A 23,732-nucleotide genomic window follows, 5' to 3' on the forward strand; every position below is an offset into this window, starting at 1 on the left:
TTATGTTTAACAGTCCAGAATGTCATGTCTGTTGGTGTTTCATGTGAGCTTGAGAATAATGTGTATTCTGCTGTTGTTGGATAAAGTAGTTTATAGCCATCTATTATATCCAGTTGATTGATGGTGCTATTGAGTTCAACTATGTTTTTACTGATTTCTCTGCCTGCTGGAGCTGTCCATTTTTGATAGAAGGGTGTTAAGATCTCCAACTATAATAGTGGATTTATCTATTTTCTCTGAAGTTCTATCAGTTTTTGCATCACATATTTTGATGCTCTGTTTTTGGATGCATACATATTAAGGGTTGTTATTTCTTCCTGGAACATATTGACCCCTTTATGTAAGGCATCTCTTCATCTCTGATACTTTCCTTGCTCTGAAATCTTCTGTCATAAACTCATATGGCTACTCCCACTTTCTTTTGATTAGTGTTAGCATAGTATATCTTTCTCCACCCCTTTACTTTTAATATATACTCATCTTTATATTTAAAGTGCGTTTCTTGTAGACAACATATATAGGTTTTTTAAAATTTATTCTGACTATTTCTGTATTTTAATTGGCATGTTTAGACCATCGATGTTTAATTACTGATATAGTTAGAGTAATGGCTACCATATTTGTTACTATTTTCTGTTTTTGTCCTTTTTCTTTGTTCCTATTTTTGTTTTCCACACTTTTTCTACCTTTTGTTGTTTTAACTGGGCATTTGATATGATTATATATTTCCTCCTTTCTTAGCATATCAGTTATGCTGCTGCTTCTGTCTCCTCCTTCTCCTCTCCCTCCCCTTCCTTCTTCTTCTCCTCCTCCTTCTACTCCTTCTCCCTCTCCTTCTCCTTCTTCTTCACCTTTTTTAGGGGTTGCTCTAGAGTTTGCAAATATACAGTTCTGTTACTGAAACACCAGGGGTTTGGTCTAGGTCCTGCTGCTCACTACACAGAAAGCCAGTGACTGAGATGACAAGTATTGCCAGGGAAGAAGGCTTTAACTGGGTGCTGGAGCCAAGGAGATGAAAGCTAAGCCTCAAATCCATCTCCCTGACTGACTAAAACTAGGGGTTTATATAGCAGGGAAGAAATGTTACATTTCTTACATAACAAGAACTAGGGAGGGGCAAGGAGGCGTCTGGTACTGGGCTCTAGTGTGTTTCAGTTCTTTGATACTTGTTTTGAGAGGCCTGAAGGTCCTTTCCTAGGAAGGAACTCAGATAAAACAAATACAAGTTTCAAGTTTTAACAGCAGAGGGGTCAATGTCTATGTTTATCTAAAAGAAGAGTCTATGGGAGTATTGGGCTGCTTTCATTACACCTAATCCAAGTCTACTTCCAAATAACACTTTATGGCTCACACATAGGACACATACTTTATAATAAAAAAATAATTCTAATTCTTCCTTCCTGTTTCTCATATCATTGCTGTTATTAATTTCACTTATACAGAAGCATAATTGCATACACACACAAGCATACATCATCAAATACATTGCCATGATTATTTTGAACAAACTGCTATCTGTTAATTAAAATTTTAAAAAGAAGTTTTAATTTTACCTTTACTTATTGATTCTCTGATGCTCTCCCTTTCTTTATATAAATATGAGTTTCTTGCCTGTATTATTTTACTTCTCTCTGAAGAACTTTTTGACATTTCTTGGAAGGCAGGTCTATTGGTAACAAATTCTCCCATTTTTTTTTTTGTCTGAGAAAGTCTTTATTTCTCCTTCACATTTGAAGGATAATTTTGCAGGGTACAGATTTCCAGGTTGGTGGAGTGTTTTTCCTCTCAACACTTTAAATGTTTCACTCCACTCTCTTTTTACTTGCATGGTTTCTGAGGAGAGGTTGGCAGTAATTCTTATCTTTGCTTCTCTGTAGTTAATTCTTATCTTTGCTTCTCTGTAGTAATTCTTTGTAGTAATTCTTATCTTTGCTTCTCTGTATTTTTCTCTCTGACTTGTTTCAAGATTTTCCTTTATCTTAAATTTTCTGAAGTTTGAAAATGATATACCCAGATGGAGTTTTCTTAGGGATTTATCCAGGCTGGTGTTCTCTGACCTTCCTGGATTTATGATTTAGTGTCTAACATTCATTTGGGGGGAAATTCTCAGTCATTATTCCTTCAAATATTGCTTCTGCTTCTTTTTTCCCTCTTCTTGTGGTATTCCCAATACGTGTATTTATATCTTTTGTAGTTGTCCCACAGTTTTTGGATATTCTGTTTTGGGTTTTTTTTTCTTAGTCCTTTTTCTCTTTGCATTTCAGTTTTGGAAGTTCCTATTATCATATCCTCAAGCTCAGAGATTCTTTACTTAGGCACATTCAGTCTACTAATGAGCCCATCAAAGGCATTCTTCATTTCTGTTACATTGTTTATGGTCTCTAGTATTTTTTTACTCTTTCTTAGAATTTCCATCTCTGTTTACATTATCCATCTATTCTTGCATGTCATCTATTTTTCCCACCAAAGCCCTTAGCATATTAATCATAGTTTAAAAAAATCCTGGTCTGATAATTCCAACATTCCTGTTATATCAGACTTTGGTTCTGATGCTTGTTCAGACTCCTCAAGCTGTGTTTTTACCTTTCAGTATGACTTGTATTTTCTTGTTGAAATGTGGACATGATGTATTGAGTAAAAAGGCATAGCAGTAATAGGCCTTTATTAAGTGGGGTGATAGGGTAGGGGGAAGAGAAAGCATTCTGTTGTCCTATGATTATGTTTCAGTCTTTTAGTGACCCTAATGCCTCTGGATTGTAAACCTTACCAGTGCTTCTCAGCTCCCCAACACCCTTTTGATGGACTAGAATGGCTATATGGGGCTAGGGTTGGGTATTTCCCTTTTCACAGATCAGTTTAGGCTCTGAGAAAACCCCAGAAGGTTACATTCTGGAAAAAAAAAGTTTCTTCTGCGTGCAGGCTTTGTCAAAAATAGAATGCTCTGGTGTATTTCAGGATGGTTCATTTCTCCCTCCCTCTATTGGAAGCAAGAGGGGATTTTTCTCTAATATTCCCTGTGAGAATCAGGTCAGGGTCCTAGAGGTAAAGCTCACCCAAGTGTGGGGCCTCCAATGACCAAATCCCTCCAGAATGTTCAGACTTGTCTAAACTAAGACTTAGACTTGTCTGCACTAAGCCTCCAGAAACTCATTAATTAGTTTTGATTTTCCCACCCTGGCACTGGTTCCTGTAAAGGTTTTTGCTCATGGGTTCCTACTCTAATAAGCTGTGATTTTCTGTATCTGTCTGTATGTCTTTCCAGTTTTGGGGCAGCAGTTTGCCCTGTGACCTTACTTCTCTGATGAATCTATGAAGTGCTGTTGATTTCTGTTTTTTTTTTTCAGCTTCTAACATGCTGTTAGGCTGGAGTGGTGAGTTCTAAGCCTCGTATTTGCTGAACTGAAAACCAGAAGTCCTTACTGTCTTTTAAAAAATAAAAAAAGACCTGAATTCGTGATCAGTATTTAAAAAGTAACTTATTCCACTTTAAAAAGATCCTACAGACTTTTGACTTCTCTAGAACAACTGCACAGCGCTACTGTTTCTTTCTACCTAGTTTGAGTTGAATAGTAGCTGCTTATGTTAACAGATTTAAGCTCTCCAGTTCTCCATGATCTTTTCCCAGCATGGCTCATCCAGTTATTTTTCCTGTTTTAGTCCTGAGGTCATTTGAGTCTGTGAATCTTACTTTAGATTTTGGTATTCTTCCCTCTCTCTCCCCTCCCTGACCCTTCCTGGGTTTACTGTTTTGGATGTAGTCTCAGAGTTGACTCCTAGCCCCAAACCACATCATAACAGATGCAGGATACTCACTCCCTCTCTCTCTCTCTCTCTGGTCCATATCTGGTATCTTTGATCTCCCTTGCTAAGCTAAAAACAGATCAGACTCTGTTTGCCTGGGCTCATCTCAATTGGACTAAATGACTGCATATCAGAAAGCTCTCACATCAGGATGTTTCTAGGTTCCTGGCTCCTGCGCTTCTTGCTGCCTCTCTCCTGGTAGGGTCCTGGGGTGATGGGTGGAGCACCAGTGGTACAATGTACCACTGGTGCTCCTAAGACTGTAATCATCTATTGGCTCCCTGCCTTGCAAACCTTTAACTTGCACAGCTGCAGCCACTTAGCCCCCAGCAGCAGCTTCTGCCCTGCTGTGACGCAGGGCTCAATGCAGGTCGTGCTTAGAGAATTATTAGGAGCTCTTGGCAAAGAGCTCTGGCCCCATGTGGATAATCCTGACAGGGCTGCATCCTAGCAGAGAATACTGGTTACTCTGAAATCAGTGCCTTCCCTAGGATGCACTTTTTTGGAACAATCTCTTATAGCATCTTGCTGGAGGTTGATGAAAACAAATGCAAACAAAAACAGAGAGTGATAAGTCAGAAGGATGGCTCATCTCTCCAGCTAGGGGAATGGAGTGTGAGATCACAGTGTACCCAGACAAAAAAGACTGAAGCCATCAGACAGCCTCTCTGCTCCTTTCCCATCACATCAGGCAGAGGTGGAAGCTGCTGGATGAATAATGGTGACAAAACTGGGTGAGTCTGTGAGAGGGCTGCAGAGGGGATTAAATCATTGCCTGCTAGTGCCAGCATTTGAAAGTAAAAAGGACGTTCACTGACCCCTATTTTCTCTACTCCATTCTACTCTTTTTTCTCAGGAATCTTTCCACACAAATGGCAGACACCCTGGCCCATAATGGTAAGAGAATGACAAGGGAATTTCTTACTCAAGTTCAGGATATGGCTAGCTTCAGGTATGGCTGGATTCAGGTGCTCACACAATGTCACAGGACCTAGTTTCTCCCTCTCCTCCTTCTCACCTTTTTGGGATTGGATTTATTTTCGGTCTCTACCAGCAGGATGGCAACACTGCTTGATCCTTATATCCTGTTAAGTTCAAATCTTGAGACGGAGTCTTGCTCCTGGGTGACAGAGCAAGACTATGTCTCAAAAAAAAAAAAAAAAAAGAATCACTGCAATACTAGGGTATACACTGGGTGTTAATCACAGAATGACAATATTTCAACATTATGGAACAGTTTCTGCTCTTTATCTTTTACTGCATTTATGGGAAGCAATATCTTTCCTTCCCTTGATATTGAAACAGTATTTCTAAATTAAATACGTAACTTTTTTTTTTTAAAAAGGAAGTATCTCTTCTTGTCACCTAATGAAAGGCTCAGATTATACTTTGATTAGATCAAATTAGGGCCTATGTCAACCTCTGAGCTAATGTCTGTGGTTAGGGGGATTTGATTCAGCTAAATGGGCAGCTCTGGGCCACAAGCCTCTGCCCTGGAGTCATGGGTAAGGTCCAAAGACAGAAGGGATGAATGTCTCCTAATGCTTTCCAAATGCCCACTCTTTATTCTTTGTGATATTTCACTCAATTTCTCTCTTCCCTGCAAAAAAAGGTTCTTCAAGGACATCAGTGGCTTCCTGCTTGTGAAATTCAGTGGATGATTTTGATGTATTATCTTATTTATTTATTTGAAACAGAGTCTCACTCTGTGGCCCAGGCTAGAGTGCAGTGGTATGATCTCAGCTCACTGCAGCCTCTGCCTCCCGGGTTCAAGTGATTCTCCTTCCTCAGCCTCCCAAGTAGTTGGGATTACAGGTACACACCACCACGCCTGGCTAATTTTTGTATTTTTAGTAGAGACGGGGTTTCACCATGATGGCCAGGCTGGTCTTGAACTCCTGACCTCAGGTGATCCACCCACCTTGACCTTTCAAAGTGCTGGGATTACAGGCATGAGCCACTGCGCCCGGCCGGCCACATTATCTAAATTAAATTATCTGCAGAATTGGGCCCTGGTTGTGTTTTGATATTCTTTCCACATTCCAAGATAGCAGTCTCTGTTTCCTTTCCTACCTGTTTAACTGACTTTCTCTCTTTTGCCCACCCTTTAATTATGTGTTGTTATTTCCCCAGGTTTAGTCTGTAGCTCTTGTATCAATTAGGAACGTAGTTACCTGTGAATGGCAAATTGCTTGAGTAATAGTGGCTTAAACCGTAAAGATACTTGTTTCCCTGAAATGACCTCTGGAGGTCTTAGGGTTGTCTAGTGATGTCATGAAAAACCTAGGCTCTTTCTACACATTTTTCTCATTCTTTAGCTCATTCGTTTTTTGTTTTTTTTTTTCCTGAAACAGCTTCTCGCTCTGTTGCCCAGGCTGGAGTGCCGTTGTACAGCCGTAACTCACTGCAGCCTCCAACTCCTGCCCCAACCTCCCAAGTAACTAGGAACACAGGTGTGAGCCACCACACCCGGCTAATTATTTTATTTTATTTTATTTTATTTTTTTGAGATGGAGTCTTGCTCTGTCACCCAGGCTGGAGTGCAGTGGTGCGATCTCGGCTCACTGCAAGCTCTGCCTCCCAGGTTCATGCCATTCTCCTGCCTCAGCCTCCCGAGTAGCTGGGACTACAGGTGCCCATCTGCACACCATGCCAGGCTAATTTTTTTTGTATTTTTTACTAGAGACGGGGTTTCACCGTGTTAGCCAGGATGGTCTCGATCTCCTGACCTCATGATCCGCCTGCCTCGGCCTCCCAAAATGCTGGGATTACAGGCATGAGCCACTGCGCCTGGCCTAATTTTTTAAATTTTTTGTAGAAACAGGGTCTTACTGTGTTGCTCAGGCTGGTCTTGAATGCCTGGGATCAAGTGATCCTCCTGCCTCAGCCTCCCAAAGTGTTAATATTACAGGTGTCAGCCGCTGCATCTAGCCTTTTTAGTCTTTGTTCCTTATGCCTATCAATCTCAGAGAGAAAATGCTGGAGCAGGAGGCATCCTATTGTGTTTAAGGCAGGTCCAGTGATAAGGAGCAATATTAGCCTCTCTTTCCATGTATCTGCCTGTTTACTGAAAGAACCTTTCAGTCTTTCCTAGGAAAATCATTCCTTTCATGTTATTAGCTGGAACTTGGTCACGTGGCCATTACTACCTGCAAACGAGACAGGGACGGGGCTCCCAGTCAGGGATGTCAGGGGCCCCACTGACACTCTCTCTGCACAGTTCCATCCCCCAAAGCTTTGGTTGTCATCTTTGGCAACCAAATTTGGTGATTGATGTTGCCAAATTTTAGCTCAGACCTTCCCTTTGAAACCTATGGGGCCAGTGGAAGCCAGGGATTTCTACATGGGTGTACCGTGGGCACTACACACTCAGCGTGCTCAAAACACAACTTCATATTCCCCTGCCCTCAGGTGCTCTCCCACCTGTGCTTCCCACCTTAGAGAATGGCATACATTTCAGTAGTTTGCAAAAATAGAAACCTGGGTACCATCTTGGAGTCTTCCATCTTCCTCATCCCACTCTTGCTGTGAGAAATGGAATCTTTCTTGCAATTGTTCACACTCTCCAATATTAAGCTATATATCCATGCTCTTTGCCATATGAGTCTGTGGTTCCTCTCAGTATAGGCAGAGGGCATTTTCCAATCTCATCAATTTGGGGCTTGGTCTCGTGGCTTGCTTTGGCCAATGGAATGGGGGCGGAGACTTATAGAGTCCCCATTCTGGGTCAAGGGTTGAGGGGCTTTGTGTGTTCTTGATCATCCTCTGGACCTTAGGTGATCCATCATGAGCAATGGATATTTGAGGGTCATGGTCCCTTCAGTCTGGGTCCAGAACAAACACATATGGAGCTGACATGAGCCAGCCTGGAGCCTGGAGCCAACACAGTCAACCTGCATCTCACGGCAGAGCTGTCAGCAATGCACAGCTTAGATCAGCTGAAATGCAGTCAATCTGCAGACCTGTGAGCATGGAAACAATGCTTCTTTCTGTAGGCCACTGAGTTTGAGATTTGTTATGTGACATTATTGGGACAATAGTTCACTAATGCACATGCTATGATCCAAACCCAGAAGCATCCTTTATGTTCATGTTTTACCTGACTTCCCCTCTCTCCCATCGGTCTATTTTATTTTAAGATCTAAACAAAATACCATCTCTTCTATGAAGCCTTCCCTGCCCAGGGATGCTTTCTGTCTGTCAGGAAAGATAGACATTGAGTGATTAATGACATATGTGGTGAGTGAGAAAATATGTTTTGTGTTACACAGATTGAGTGTACAGCGAGGGACTTGTACCTGCATTTGGGAGGGATGGATAGTGAAGGGCTTCCTGAGAAACTGGTATTTAAGCAGAGAAGGAGAATTTGGCCCGATGAAATATGGAGGCAGAAATACTCCAGGAAGAAGGAAGAGTTTGCATGAGGATACTTAAGGCAGTGTGGCTGGGGCTCAGAGAGTGAATGGGGGTGTGAGAGATGAGGCCACCACCACCATGCAGGTTCTGATCAGACAGGGCTCAGAGATCCAGCCTTTGTTCTAAGGGCAATGGGAAGGTTTTAGGCAAGTGGTGACATAACGGAGCCCGGGCTGCAAAAGGCAGAGCAGGTCCTTCCTTGAGACCTTACTGTGGTTTTGGATCTATTATTGCACTAATCTCTCTGCATTGCAGTTACCTGTTTAAACATGGTCCTTCTTTCTAGACTGTGAGCTTTTCTAAGCAGGCAGTGGTTGCCAGCCACATCTGAAACCTGCAGCTTAGGCACAGTGGAAGGAAAACACAGAAGAGTGGACTTAATATTCATGAAACATGAGCTTTGCACCAGCCACTGGGTTGAGTGTTTTACCTGTGTTGGGAGGCAAGGGGGCAGAACTTTGGGGAAGATGGAGGAAGGGAAGGAGGAGGGGAGGAAAAAGGTCCATGACTCATTCTCAGATTAACCCTAAGAGCATGACGCAGCCCACAGACTGGAGGATTCGGATTAAATTTGAGCAAGCTCTGCTCCATGGAGAATGAGAAATGTTAGAAGCTTAAGTGCACTTTCAAGGCTGGAGGAGAATTTTCTCCTCTGGAGCTGTGAAAGAATGAGCTTGATTCTCTTGGGCACAGAGTGGTTTGAGTACAATTGTGCTGAGAGGCACGGGGTCAGGCTGGTGGCCTGATGGAGTCCTTTCCCATCCCTTCCTGTGTGTGATTCAGATTCCCTGAAAATGATTTTTCCACAAGCCTTAGGGAGAATCACTGGATTATTTTGGGAAGGGAAGCTCACCAAGTTCAAGGTGAAGGATGAACATCTGCAGTCACAGGTAAACTGGGGGGAGATTATTTGACCTCATTTGCAAAATGGAGCTAAACACAACTCCTTTGTAGGGTTGCTTGAGGAAGCCAAATGTATTTTGAAGCCAAATGTATTACACAGTGTTTCTGTGCAATTAAGGATGGAAGTCATTTATATGTTTTATTTATTTATTTATTTTTATTTTTTGAGACAGAGTCTCACTCTGTTGCCCAGGCTGGAGTGCAGTGGTGTGATCTCGGCTCACTGCAACCTCCACCTCCTAGGTTCAAGCGATTCTCCTGCCTCAGCTTCCAGAGTAGCTGAGATTATAGGTGCACACTGCCATACCTGGGTAATTTTTGTATTTTTAGTAGAGATGGGGTTTTGCTATGTTGGCTATGCTGGTCTGGAACTCCTGGCCTCAAGTGGTCGGCCCTCCTCGAGCTCCCAAAGTGCTGGGATTACAGGCATGAGCCACCACGCCCGGCCCGTTTATATGTTTTAGTGACTTCTCTTGGGAATGAGAGGCAGATCCATACATACCCTTCGACTTCTTGACAGTTTCTTTCTTATATTTCTGTTCTTAGTAGAGGAGAGACAGAGAGAGAGAGATACAGAGAAAGGAGGAGACAGAGAAAGGGAGAAAGCTATCAAGTACACTCAGAGATAATTTTAATTTTTCTCTTTTCCAGAGGGAGAGAGGGAACGGAACATCTTTTTTTTTCTTACCTCTATGCTGCTGCGCTATAATGCAGACTTTCAGAGATATTCATGTTGTGATTTATTCAATTCTTTTTCTCCATTGATTTTAATTAAGTTCCTGAGCTGTCTCCAAGCCCAGGGAACGGGAACAAAACATGAAACACTGAGAACCAAATGCTTTTCTTTTGCAATTGAGTTTTCCCGAGTTCTGAAAGTGCTTCACGGGAGGAGAATGAAAGTGGAATTCAGAGGCTAAAGCATTTCCTCTGCTCCATCAGTCCCCAAATAATAAACATAAAAATTAAAATCCGGTTAAGAAAAATCACAGAAGTCATTACAGCTTGGTGGCTGATGGAGACTTTGATCACATCTTTTATGCAATTTCACAGTTTCTGGGGGAATTCACTGAGCAGTCATTGATCATGTTCACGCCAGGCAGATTGTTTTATCCCAGCAGAACCTGCCCCCTCCCAAACCAATTTCATCTTTTGATCTAAGTTCATGTCACGCTTTTTAAAGGAAATGCCGTGGTGATTTCTGGACCCTTTGTCTGGACTCCCATCAGACCCAGCCCACACCCAACCCCTGGCAGGCCCTCCCCGGGATCTGGAAGGCCAATGAGGTCCCTAAGCCAGTCTCTGACTCTTGGGTTGAAAGAAGGTTACTCTGCAGTGTTGAATAGCCAGACGGTCGGCCACCAGCTGGTATAGCCCCTTGTAGAAGTGGTAGAGTTAAAAATGCAAATGCCTGTGGGCTAGCCTATGACCTAACCAGAGAAATGGCCCAGGTAGGAATGTTGGCGAAATGGTGAATACAAGTCAGGTCTAAGGTGAACAGCCCTGGACCATAGTTATCATGTGGGGATTATGGCCTTGGCAGGGTCAGATGTTATGAATTTCCAAAGAAAGCCAGAAATTGGCATACTTTTTCAGTAATATGAAAAAAATATGTATTTTTAAATTTTTATTTTAATAGTTTTTTGGATACGGGTGGTTTTTGATTACATGAATAAGTTCTTTAAGTGGAAATTTCTGAGATTTTAGTGCACCCATCACCCGAGCAGTGTACACTGTATCTAACATGTAGTCTTTTGTGCCTCATCCCCCTCTCAGAATTCTCTCTCTGAAATCCCCGAAGTCCATTGATCATTCTATGTCTTTGCATCTTTGTTGCTTAACTCCCACTTATAAGTGGGAACATACAATATTTGGTTTTCCATTTCTGAGTTACTTCACTTAGAAGAATGGCCTCTAGCTCTATCCAAGTTGCTGCAAAAGACATTATTTTCTTCCTTTTTATGGCCGAGTAGTATTCCACGGTGTATTTATACCACATTTTCTTTATCCACTCATTGGTTGATGAGCACTTAAGTTGGGTCTATATCTTTGTGCATTGTGCTGCTATAAACATGCGTGTGAAAGTGACTTTTTGATATAATGAATTCTTTTCCATTTGGTAGATATCTAGGAGTGAGGTTGCTGGATCCAATAGTGGGTCTCCTTTTAGTTCTTTAAGGCATCTCCATACTGTTTTCCGTAGTGGTTGAACTAGTTTACACTCCTGCCAAAAGTGTAAAGGTGTTCTCTTTTCACCACATCCATGCCAACATCTATCGTTTTTTTGACGTTTTAATTATGGCCATTCTTGCAGGAGTAAGGTGGTATCTCATTGTGGTTTTAATTTACATTCCCCTGATAATTAGTGATGAAAAACCCCAATATTTAAGTGTTGGCAACCATTCAAAAATTCAATGCACTCTGTGGGTCAAAAAAAAATACACATGAGAGCTGGAATTTAGCACTGGACAGTTGGTTTGCAAGACAGTTGAAGAGTACAAAACCTGAATTAATGTCCAGGCAACACCACCTACTAGCTGTGTGGCCTTCTCTGAGTCTCCATTTGTAGTATACAATTATGTATCATGGGATACACACAATGTAAGATCCTGGTGCCTATTATGTAACCAACAAGTGCTATAACCATTCATTTTATTGTCATCATCATCGTCGTCATCACTAAAACACAGTTTTCCCATTTACCATTTGTTGTGTGTCTTCTTCTTCTGTTTTTTTGGACAGGGTTTCACTTTGTTCTCCAGGTTGCACTGGTGTGATCATGGCTCATTGCAACCTGGACTTGTTGGGCCCAAGCAATCCTCCCACCTCAGCCTCGTGAGAACCTGGACTACAGGCACAAACCACCACACCCAGCTACTTTTTGTATTCTTTGAAGAGACGGGGTTTCACCATGTTGCCCAGGCTGGTCTCGAACTCCTGGTCTCAAGAGATCTCCTACTTTGGCCTCCCAGAGTGCTGGGATTATAGCTGTGAGCCAATGCACCTGGCTGGTTGTGTCTTCTTGTTGCTCCATCCTTCATTTTAGAGGGAGATGGAGCTGCTCTGTTCACCATCCTTACTTTAATTAAGACATTTGTCACTAACTCATATGGAAGGGAATTTGGCAACCTGAGCTAAACATTTCCAAAGGGAAGTAAAACAGGCCCGCTACCCAGGAGCTGCTCTGGGCTCCCTGTAATTGTGCACAGCCTAGGTGGTTTGCTTGGTGATATATTCTGAGAAAACACATGAAACTATCTCCCAAGAAAGTTTAATGACCTTAACTCATTTAGTGTGTAAAATATTTCAGCAACCTGTGGAATACAAATGTCACAATGGAAGCCACTGCAAAGCAAATAGAGGGGTCCAGTGGACTCTAGAAAAGGGTCTGACTGTTCTTACAGCTACTGTGCTGAAGTGGACTTTCTCCAGTCCAGGACCTGGAGCCCCAGGGTCACCCTGTTGAGGGATCTTGCTTTCCCCAGACCCTGGATCTGGAAGGTAGACAGCCCAGGTGCTGGCAGAGGAAAATTAGGGAAAGGGAGCTGGAGAGGGGAGGAAATCAGTGGAGCTTGCTAGGAGGAGCCCAGGCAGGGCAGAGCTGCATGAAGACTTGCTCCAGAAATCACCCCTTGGGCCACTTTTATTTTAGTTATTATTTCTCTCATATCCAAAGGAAAATAAAAGAAAGTAACAGAGGAATCAAAGGAGATGTGGCACAGGTGTTGAAATGTCCCTGAGTTCTTCCAATCTCTCCTCTGTGGCCTCTCACTTCTACTCTGAGATGCTGCTGGATGGAGCCCATCTCAGATGCTTTCTTTGTTGAGTGCAACCTTCTCCTGGAAGTGCAACCTGCTTCCAGAGAAGCTACTTGTATTGAAATTCCTCTCGTTCCTCTTTCCTGGACATGGCTAACCATGCATGTAAGGGAATGGTGAGGCCACACATAGAAAGAACCCAGATCCTTGCAGGAATTTATGGAGCCAGGTCTGCCCACTAACCTGGGTTGTTCACACTGGGGCTATCACAAGAATGCAACATTTCTGTCTTCTTCTTTGGGGCCTCCTTGATATAGCAGTTTAGCCTTTCCCCTAAGGCAGTGGATCTCAAAGTCTAGTCTCTGACCAGCAGCATCAGCATTACTCAGGAATGTGTTAGAAATGAAAATTCTACTGCATTAGATCTACTGAAACTCTCGGGGTGGTGCTTGGCAATCTGTGTTGGTTTTGAGATGCATATTTTTTGAAACAGAGTCTTGCTCCATTGCCCTTGTTGGAGTAGAGTGGCACAGTCACAGCTCACTGCAGCCTTGACTTCCTGGCCCCAAGCGATCCTGCCTCAGTCTCTCGAGTAGCTGGGACTACGGGGGTGGGCCACCATGCCCAGCTAATATTTTTTCTTTTGTAGAGACAAAGTCTTGCTGTGTTTCCCAGACTGGTCTCAAACTCTTGACTTCAAGAGTTCCTCCTGCCTCAGCCTCCCAAAGAGCTGGGATTACAGACATGAACCATCATGCCTAGCTGTTTTGAGATAACTCTAAATTCATGTACAGTTGTAATTAATAACACAGAGCCTCCCCACTTTTCCCCAATGGTAATATTTCCCAAAACCACAGACTAATATCACAGCAAGGACATTGACACTCATTCAATTTACTGATCTTATTGAGATTTTCTTGGTTTTGTATTCATCTGTGTGTGCGCCTGCATTTGTGTGTACTGTATATTAAGTGCTGTACAATTTTATCACATGTAGGCTTGTGTAGCCAGTACTACAGCCAAGATACTGAAGAGGTCCAACACCAAAAAACTCCTATTGTTACCCTCTCATAGCCACCCCAACCTCCCTCTCAGACCGATGTCCAGTTTAACATGATTTCCAGTTCATTTTGATGTGCTGGAGTTTGCAATGTAGGGATACCTTGCTCTGTTGAAAAACTTGTTGCTACGAAGGTTGTGTATCTTCATTAATACAAAGCATTGTGCCAGACACTGAGTGAAAACACTTTTTACTTGCATCATCTAATTTGATCTTCAGGAGAGCCCTGGGAGGTAGACAGCATTATTATCTTTTATCACAGTAGTAACTGAGCACCCATTGCAGGGCAGGGGATGTAATAATGGCTAACATGACAGAAATAATAGTTTTATAAATAATAACAGGTGAAGTATAATAAGAAGTATATAAATATTTATTATTAATTAAAATTATTAAGTATAATAAATAATACTTATTTTACTTTTATTTTTATTTTTTTTCTGAGACAGGGTCTTGCTCTGTCCCCCAGACTGGAGTATAGTGGCGTGATCGTGGCTCACTGCAGCCTCAACTTCTCTGGTTCCAGTGATCCCCTTGCCTCAGTCTCCTGAGTAACTGGGACTACAGGTGTGTGCCAGGATGCCTGGCTAATTAAAAAACTTTTTTTTTTTTTTGTAGAGACAGGGTCTTGCTATTTTGCCCAGGTTGGTCTTGAACTCCTGGGCTCAAGCAATCCTCCTGCCTGCTTCCCAGTGTGCTGGAAATACAGGTATGAGCCACCACGCCCAGTCCGCAAACTGAATCCAGGAATCAGACTTTTACCCAGTAGTCTACACTGAATTTCTGGCGCCAGTGCAGAAACATACATAGGAACTGCCACCTCCGTGGGCAGCTTGCATAGCTGAGGGCTGCCTGGCTCCAGGGCCTTTCTGCCTACAGGAATGCCACCCTTTGAGCATTTCTTCACTGTTCCTAATCAAATTTCAATCCCATGAAAGTGCGATATTTTGGTACTCCTGGTTAAAGGTCAGGCATATACCAGAGACCCGAAAAAGACTTAAATGATGGCATTTTGGAGCCTAATACCATTTTAGAAATTCCTCCAGCTGAGCATCTCCTTTTACAGGTAGGAAAAGGAGGTCAGAGAGGGTCAGGTTTCCCATCCCAGGGAAGGGCACTGGCATAGGCTGGCTCAGTGGGCTGGAGTTCAGAGATGTGGCCTCAGGCTTGGTGGCAGGGGGCAGTGAGTGAGTGCGGGACCCTCCTTGGGGATCTGGTTTTCAGTGAGAGGACTCAGGCATCTGGAGGTTCACTGGCCAGCCCTGGGTCCTGGCCTCTGTAGTTAGAATGTCCTGGCTCAACTCTAGGCTCCAACCTGAGTTATTGCAATATTCCCAGACATGGACCTGTCACACCTTGGGTAGCTTAAGCCTTTGAGGAGACCTCCCAAATTTAACTTTAAGTGTGTGCCAGGGCTGGGAAATCCAGCAGCTTTTCATTATGCTCTGTTAGGAAGAGGCTGAGGACTTTCATGAGGACAGGAAGGGTACAGTCTGTCACCAGATGGAAAAGCCTTCCCACGTCTTACACATATTTTTCACCAACTGAGTGTTTTCTGTGGACCTGGCATTGAGCTGAGCAATTGATACACCTCAGTTACTCCCATGTGGTCATGACAATGACCATCCAGGGTAGAAGCACTTATCACTCCCAATTTACATTTTGAGGCAATGAAAGGAGAGGCCAGGGTACTTGAGCCAAACCCCTGGTTTGTTGGGTTGAACTTCACGTCCTACCCACTGTGCCACGATACCCCTAAGGAGCTAGCAAAAAGTGGAAGAATATGCTTTGATTCATTTTAGGAGTCAAATCGTTGAGTCCCCTGGGTGGAGTCATTTCCTGAAAATCAACCTCGCTTTGCACATTTGACAGGTACTTGGAATTTACTGAGGACAGAGTTGTCTTGTTTTCCCTGTCCTTGCCCTTCATCTAAAGGGAGATTCTTTTCAAAGGTCCCATTGTGCCATGACAGCCACTGAATAGATGAGGTGACTGCAGCCCAGAGAGGGCAGATGCTGTGCCTGAGCTCACACAGCCAGGGCATGAACTTAGGTCAGCAAAACCCTGGAGCCCAGCTCTCTCCCTGCTACTACGCCGCTCCTCACCTTATTAGAAACACAAGGTAATTAAGTGCACTGGGCTTCCCCATAATTCAGAATACACTTGACACCACAATCTACCCAAGACACCATCCATAATGGGGGAAATGACAGACAAGCTGCCTTCGTGATAAGTGTGAGATCTTATTGGTCTGATCCATCATCCCCATTATGTGTGCCATGTCTCTATTATCTCCCCCCTAAGACATATTTACAGCTGTATTAAAAGGGAGATGAAGGGATATATTATCTTCCTTATGTACCACATATATTACACGCCCATGCTCCGTCACAACCCAGACGCTTCCAGACAAGGCAAGGCAGGCTGCAGCACGCTGATAGGAGGAAAGCCATTCTTTTTTTTTTTTTTTTTTTTTTTTTTGAGACGGAGCCTCGCTCTGTCGCCCAGGCTGGAGTGCAGTGGCGCAATCTCGGCTCACTGCAAGCTCCGCCTCCCGGGTTCACGCCATTCTCCTGCCTCAGCCTCTCCGAGTAGCTGGGACTACAGGCGCCCGCCACCACGCCCGGCTAATTTTTTGTATTTTTAGTAGAGACGGGGTTTCACCATGGTCTCGATCTCCTGACCTCGTGATCCGCCTGCCTCGGCCTCCCAAAGTGCTGGGATTACAAGTGTGAGCCACCGCGCCCGGCCAGGAAAGCCATTCTTTTAGGTTAAAAGCAGGGAGGCACTATAACCTGCTCATCTGCACAGCACTCAGCAGTTTATAAAGGACTTCATTGTTTGTTCATCTGAGCCTCACTTAGCACACTCCCTGTGATGGGAAGGGCATCATGATAATGATCGCCACTCCCATTTCACAGATGGGAAAACTGAGGCTCTGAGGAGACAACAATTTGCCTTTGGTGACTCCTCTAGGAGCAGTGGAAGCAGAACTTCAACCTAGATCTTCTGATTTCATATCTCCCGAGGTCCTTATATTACAGAACCTTTTGGTGTGCATTCATTTATTCATGCTTTTGTTCACTTAAAATACACTTAAGGAACACCTGCCTGAGACCAGGCACTGTGCTAGGTGCTGGGAGGAGATGGTGGAGAAGACAATGGATGTTTCTTGCTGTCCTAGAGTCCAGAGCAGGAGTCTGTACCAGGACATCAGGTCAAGTCTGGGGACATTTATGGTTGTCACAACAAGGAAAGTGCTACTGGCATCCAATGACGAGATTGTCCTGCAATGTACAGGACAGCTCTTGCAACAGAGTTGCCCATCCCAAATGCCCGTGAAGTTGGGAAACCCTGGCCTAGAGTGTATGGAAGAAGACAAAATTAATCAAATGATCACACCAACAAGGATAAGGTTACAAACAGAGATAAGTTAGAAATGTATCCACAGCAACAGTGAATGCTTGTATAGTACTCCTGTGCTAGGCTGTGCCCCAAGAGGGGCCTATTACTCTCTTAACTCGGCTAGTCCCTAAAACAGCCCTGCAGGGTTGATTTTTATGGTTGTCTCCATTTATAGAGGTGGGAACTGAAGCTCAGAGAGGTTAAGAAACTTGCTCGGATTGGGCAACAGAGCGAGACTCTGTGTCAAAACAAAACAAAACAAAAAAACCTTGCCCACAGTCACACAGCCATTCTATTAAGGGGTTGGGCTGGGATTTGAACCGACATCAGCTTTTATGCTTATGGCCACTACACTGTATTGCCTCCTTGCAAGACAAAGGAACTGGCTCTGCTTTGTGGGTTGAGGGAAGCTTTATAGGAGAAAGGACATGAGGTTTAAGGAGCCCTAGGTCATAGGCTGGGGTAAGAAGAGTGATCCAGTCAGAGGGAACAGCATGTGCAAAAGTCACATGGCCAGAGGCTGTGGGGCACAGTTGAGAAACCTATTGAAAGTGAACGTGATGGGGTAGCAGAGATCTGGGGGAAACAGAAACCAGAGGTCTCGTGGCCACGTGCTGGGTTTGCAGGGATGGCGGATTCCGAGCAGAGCAGCACACAGCCTGACTTGGAGTTTGAAAGCCCCATGCTGGCTGCTGAGTGGAGTGATGGCTGAGAGGGGGCCAGAGTAGAGGAGGAACCAGGTAGGAGCCAATTGCAGTGTGGAGAGACCAGGCTGGATTCGTGGAAATGCAGAGACGTGGACAGATCTGAGAACTATTTCAGAGGTGAAACTGTCAGGATGCGGTAATGGATTGGGCGTTGTGGCAGTGATGAGTAACGCATTGCTCACCACTGGGTGCCTGACCTTCTCCGAAATTAACCCAAAGGTTGTGTGTGGACCTCCCTGGAGATGGCTGGGAAGGGCTGCTGGCCATGCCCACCCCTCCTTGAACCTGAAAGGCCCATGTCACTGCTCAAGGTCCCAGCTGCAAGCCACAGGAGCAATAATGACGCTGCTTTGCTTTGCTGACAGCCCTCTGTTTGTGCTCTTAGATGCCTCTAACTCACAGATAATTAATGTCAGCTGGCTGTCATCGCACCCCGGCTAATCACAGTGTGTAGGGGTAGGCACACTGGTCGATGTGCAGCCTGGGGATCTGTCAGATCCCAGAAAGGGCACATCACCTGTCAAGTTGCCAGAGAGTGCCATGAATTTGAGCACATGCCTGTCTGCTCTGGAGGCACTGACAGTCTCTATCCCAGGGCAGGTAGTCACTCGAGGTTACGTCTGCAGGTCAGGGAACCCAGGATAGACAGGGGGAGAGGGGATAGGAGGGAAGTTCGCTCCTGGCGGGTGTGGACACAGACCCTCCCAGGGCGCAGTGCGTAACTGGCATGGTCTGGGTTTTCAGTGCCCACAAGTCATATTTCAGACTGAGCGGCTGTCCTCAGCATTCATATAATCCAGTGCGTTTGTACAGGATTGTAGTGCTTTCAGCAGTCGTCGTGAAACACTCATCATTCCTCAAACATGCCAGTCTTCACCATATCTCTTTGTCTTTGTCTACATAGTTCCTTCTGCTGGGTCACTGTCTCGTCATCCCCAGTTTCCCGCTCCTAATATGCACACCCACTGTCACACAATCCATGAAGTGAACTTCTATTTACCCTTCAACACTTTGCTTTCCAAGTAGCTAGCTTCTGCCCTCTGTGTTCCAACAACACATTGTATAAACCCCCAGGACATTAATTCATTCACATCCATTTGTTCATTCATGAGATCAGCCATGAGTACCCATCAAGTGAGTGCAGGCTCTGTCCAAGGCCAAAACGGTGATCAGAAAGCCAGACATCCTCTCTCTCAAAGCATTCTGTGTACACAGCCAGGCAGCATCCAATGAAGAATGATGCAATGTGTTGATTAATTATTGTGAGATCGGTTCACCTTCCACATTGCATTTTTTTATATGTTTCCTTTTGTATCACCCTGATTCCATGGGAATCTCTCTGAGGTCAGGGAATGTCTGATTTATTTCTGGGTTTTCAGTGCCAGTACAGTACATGCACAGTGACAATTTAATAAAAGAAAGAGTGGATAAAGCAAATGAGAATGGGAATCTCATATCCAGGGTGATTAATAACTCTTCATCCAGAGTCGTCTGCCCTCCCAGCCACCCAAGGTAAGTTGTGAAGGCACCAACACAGTTATATTTAAAGAAATATTCAAGTGCATCAGACAGAGTCTGGGATGAAGGGAGGGTCCTTCCTGCAGGGGTCTGGTCACCTAGGCAAAAACCCAGAAGCAGCCATTTTAAGCATCAGTTGTGTGCCTAGTACTGTGTCAGGGCATGGAAGAGGAAAGCTTCCCTCTGTAGCTGGAGGTCAGGTTCAGCCCTGCAGGTGAGAGTCTAAGTGGGGCCAGCAGAGACCCTCAACTTGAGCTGGAAAGATCCAAGGGGCATCAGCTTGTCTACCAGTGCAGTGACAGCAAGCCTGAGAAGGGGTGGTGAGGGAGTGAGCGCCATATTTGGAGAAGTATTCAAACAGGTGGCAAGAGATGCCTTTTGGGGCTATATACCCAGATTGAACAGGCCACCTGAAGGCACTATTAGGGTGGAATAAGTGTAATAATTAGTGAGTCTGTGCTACATCTCTCACAGGGAAGGCTGTGTGTGGTGTATAAAAGTCCTTGTATTGGAATCAGGTACACCTATGATTAAGTCCTGGCTTTATCCCTTTTTTTTTTTTTTTTTTGAGACAAGGTCTTGCTCTATTGCCCAGGCTGGAGTGTGGTGGTGGTATGACTGCTCACTGCAGCCTCAATTTCCCAGGCTCTAGCAATCCTCCCACCTCAGCCCCCAAGTAGCTGGAACTATAGACACGCACCACTATGTTCCACTAATTTTTGTATTTTTTGTAGAGACAGGGTTTTGCCAGTTGCCCAGGCTGGTCTGAAATTCCTGAGTTAAAGCGATTCACCCGCACTGGCCTCCCAAAGCGTTGGGATTACAGGCGGGAGCCACTGTTCCCAGCCCTGGCTTTGTTCTTTAATAACAATTGTGCAATTGTGAGAGTCTTTTAAACTCTTTGGTACTTAGTTTTCCCCTTGGTAAATTGGAGAAAACAACATTTATGTGGCAATACCTGAAAAGAGCTGGTCCAACAGGAGAGACACGTATTATTTGTGAAAGATTGAAGCCCAGGTAGAGGGACACGGGACCCTGCAAGGCTTATGTACAGGGGCTAGGGCAGGCTGACACCGAGGGGAAAGATATGCCGGATGGGGCTGCCTGGGCAAAGAGGCGGTGAGCTGAGGGCCAAGGCACCTGCCAATAGGAGGAAGTGAGTGGGCACTGCACTGGCAGGCTGAACATGGCTCCTGGCCTAGCTCACAATCATTTTGAATCCCCTGGAGGCATTTGCTGCAGGACTGAGCTTCTGGTCACTCCCAGCTGTGCATTTCTGGGGTCCCAGTTATCAGCAGCAGTGATTCCTCTTTGTCTACCTGCCCCTTCCCTCTCTGCTGATGAGGGTTCTTCATTCACTGTCTCCCCATTTCTTGCTTGGGGCTGGCACTGCAGAAATGCAATAGACATGGCGCAGTCAGGGCCCCCGTGCCCAAGAATGTCCAATCTGGTGGCAGGGACAGTGTGGGGCAATTGTCAGACAATGAGACAACACACACCACAAACACAATCACAATAATGTAGCTAAGTAGAGATGACATATAATCCAGCCATCCCATGACTGGGTATTCATCCAAAGGGAAGTAAATCAGTATATCAAAGAGACATCTGCACTCCCATGCCTACTGCAGCACTATTCACAGTGGACGAGATGGATATCCATATTCACACTATATGTGGATGAGTGTGGATATCCATATTTACACTATATCCACACTATCCATGTCCACACTATATCCACGCTATTCATGTTCACGCTCTATCCACATTATCCATGTCCACACTATATCCACGCTATCCATGTCCACACTATATCCACGCTATCCATGTCCATCCTATATCCACGCTATCCATGTCCACACTATATCCACGCTATCCATGTCCACACTATATCCACGCTATCCATGTCCACACTATATCCACGCTATCCATGTCCATCCTATATCCACACTATCTATGTCCACACTATATCCACGCTATCCTTGTCCACACTATATCCACACTGTATCCACACTATCCATGTCCACACTATCCATATCCACCCTATATCCACAGTATCCATATCCACTCTCTCCATGTCCGCACTATATCCACGCTATCCATATCCATCCTATATCCACGCTATCCATGTCCACACTATATCCACGCTATCCTTGTCCACACTATATCCACACTGTATCCACACTATCCATGTCCACACTATCCATATCCACCCTATATCCACAGTATCCATATCCACTCTCTCCATGTCCACACTATATCCACACTATCCATATGCACACTGTATCCACACTATCCATGTTCACACTATATCCACACTATCCACGTCCACACTATCCACATCCACCCTATATCCATATCCACCCTCTCCATATCCACACTATATCCACACTATCCATATCTACACTATATCCACACTAGTGATATCCACACTATATCCACATTATCCATGTTCACACTATATCCACACTCTCCATATCCACATTATCCATGTCCACAATATACCCACACTACTCATGTCCACACTACATCCACACTATCCATATCCACACTATATCCACACTATCCATGTGCACATTATATCTACACTAACCATGTCCACACTATATCCACAGTATTCATATCCACCCTATCCATGTGCACACTATATCCACACTATCCATGTCCACAGTATATCCACTCTAACCGTGTCCACACTATCCATGTTCACATTAACCATGTCCACACTATATATACTACACACTACTATATATAGTATATATGTAGTATATATGATAGTGTATGTATATATATTATAAATATACTATCTTATATTTATACACATACTATCTTATATACATACTATATATACACACACTATTTTAATATATATCTATGCATATTTATATGTGTATTTTTATGTATATATACACATACTATCTTATACTATACCATATATAGTATATACATATATCATACTACCATATATATAGAGAGAGACACAGCATATATACCCTACTGTCTCCATATATATACATATATATAGCTATGTGATATATACTATGTATAGAACTATGTTTTATATACTATATATACCCTACTATATATGGCAGTGTGTGTATATATATACTACTATGCATGTATATATATACTACTATGTATGTATAGTGTGTGTATATTTATATATATATATACACTGCACATTACATATATATTGTAACCCCAACATTATATGTATGAATATGTAATATTTCAGAACCATATATTCTTTATATATACTTTGGAGTACTATACAGCAATAAGAAAGAAGGAAATCCTGTCATTTGCGACAACACGGATGAAACTGGAGGACGTTATGTTAAGTGAGATAAGCCGGACACAGAAAGACAAACACTGCGTGATCTCACTCTCAAGAAAGTCGAGCTCACAGAAGCAGAGAGTAGAATGGTGGATACCAGGGCTGCAGTGGGAGGGGAGATGCTGGTCAAAGGACACAAAATTTCACTTAGGGAGGAACAGGTTCAGGAGAGCAGTTGTACACATGGTGACTCTAGTTAATAACAATGTTTTGTATACCTGAAAATTGCCAAGGGACTAGATTTTAATTGTTCTTGTCACAAAAATCTATGTAAAATAATACATACATTAGCTGGCTCAATTTAGCCATTCCACAATGTATATGTGTTTCAAAACATCATGTCATACATCATATATATATATATATATGTATATATATGTAATTTTTACTTTCAGTTAAAAAATACAGAAAAGAAGGAGAGATGAGGACACAGACACCCAGAGAGGGACGACCATGTGAGGAAAAGGGGTGCAGACAGATGTCTCCACGCCAAGGAGAGACTCCTCAGAAGAAACCAGCCCTGCCAAGAGTTTCCTCTCAGACTTCTGGCCTCCAGAATTATGAGAAAATAAATGTGTGTTATTTAGAAAAAAAATAATTTAGCCAACACTGCATGTTCATTGCACATGAGTTAGCATATTGAATCTTTACCACACCCTCTGAGGGGCTGGGTTGAGTCTCAGAGAGGTCAATTTGTGTTTCCAAGGTCACACAGCCCTTATTAGTCCAGTCTGCCTGACACCAAAGTCCGTGCTCTTACCACTATGCCACCCATCCCCCTTATGCCTCCTCATTCATTCATTCTTTGGCTCCCTCAACAAATATTTATT

General features: G+C 43.7%; 1 long non-coding RNA gene across 1 annotated transcript; it reads left to right on the forward strand.

Moving 5' to 3' along the window:
* The first annotated feature begins 4,162 nt into the window (after positions 1 to 4,162).
* LOC129493290 (uncharacterized) lies at positions 4,163 to 23,466 on the forward strand. Its single transcript, XR_008661105.1, has 3 exons — positions 4,163 to 4,535; positions 4,658 to 4,698; positions 23,298 to 23,466. It is a non-coding gene; the product is annotated as an uncharacterized lncRNA (long non-coding RNA).
* The last annotated feature ends 266 nt before the right edge of the window (positions 23,467 to 23,732 follow it).

The sequence above is a fragment of the Symphalangus syndactylus genome, chromosome 11 (genome assembly GCF_028878055.3).
Source record: "Symphalangus syndactylus isolate Jambi chromosome 11, NHGRI_mSymSyn1-v2.1_pri, whole genome shotgun sequence".
Classification (NCBI taxonomy): Eukaryota; Metazoa; Chordata; class Mammalia; order Primates; family Hylobatidae; genus Symphalangus; species Symphalangus syndactylus.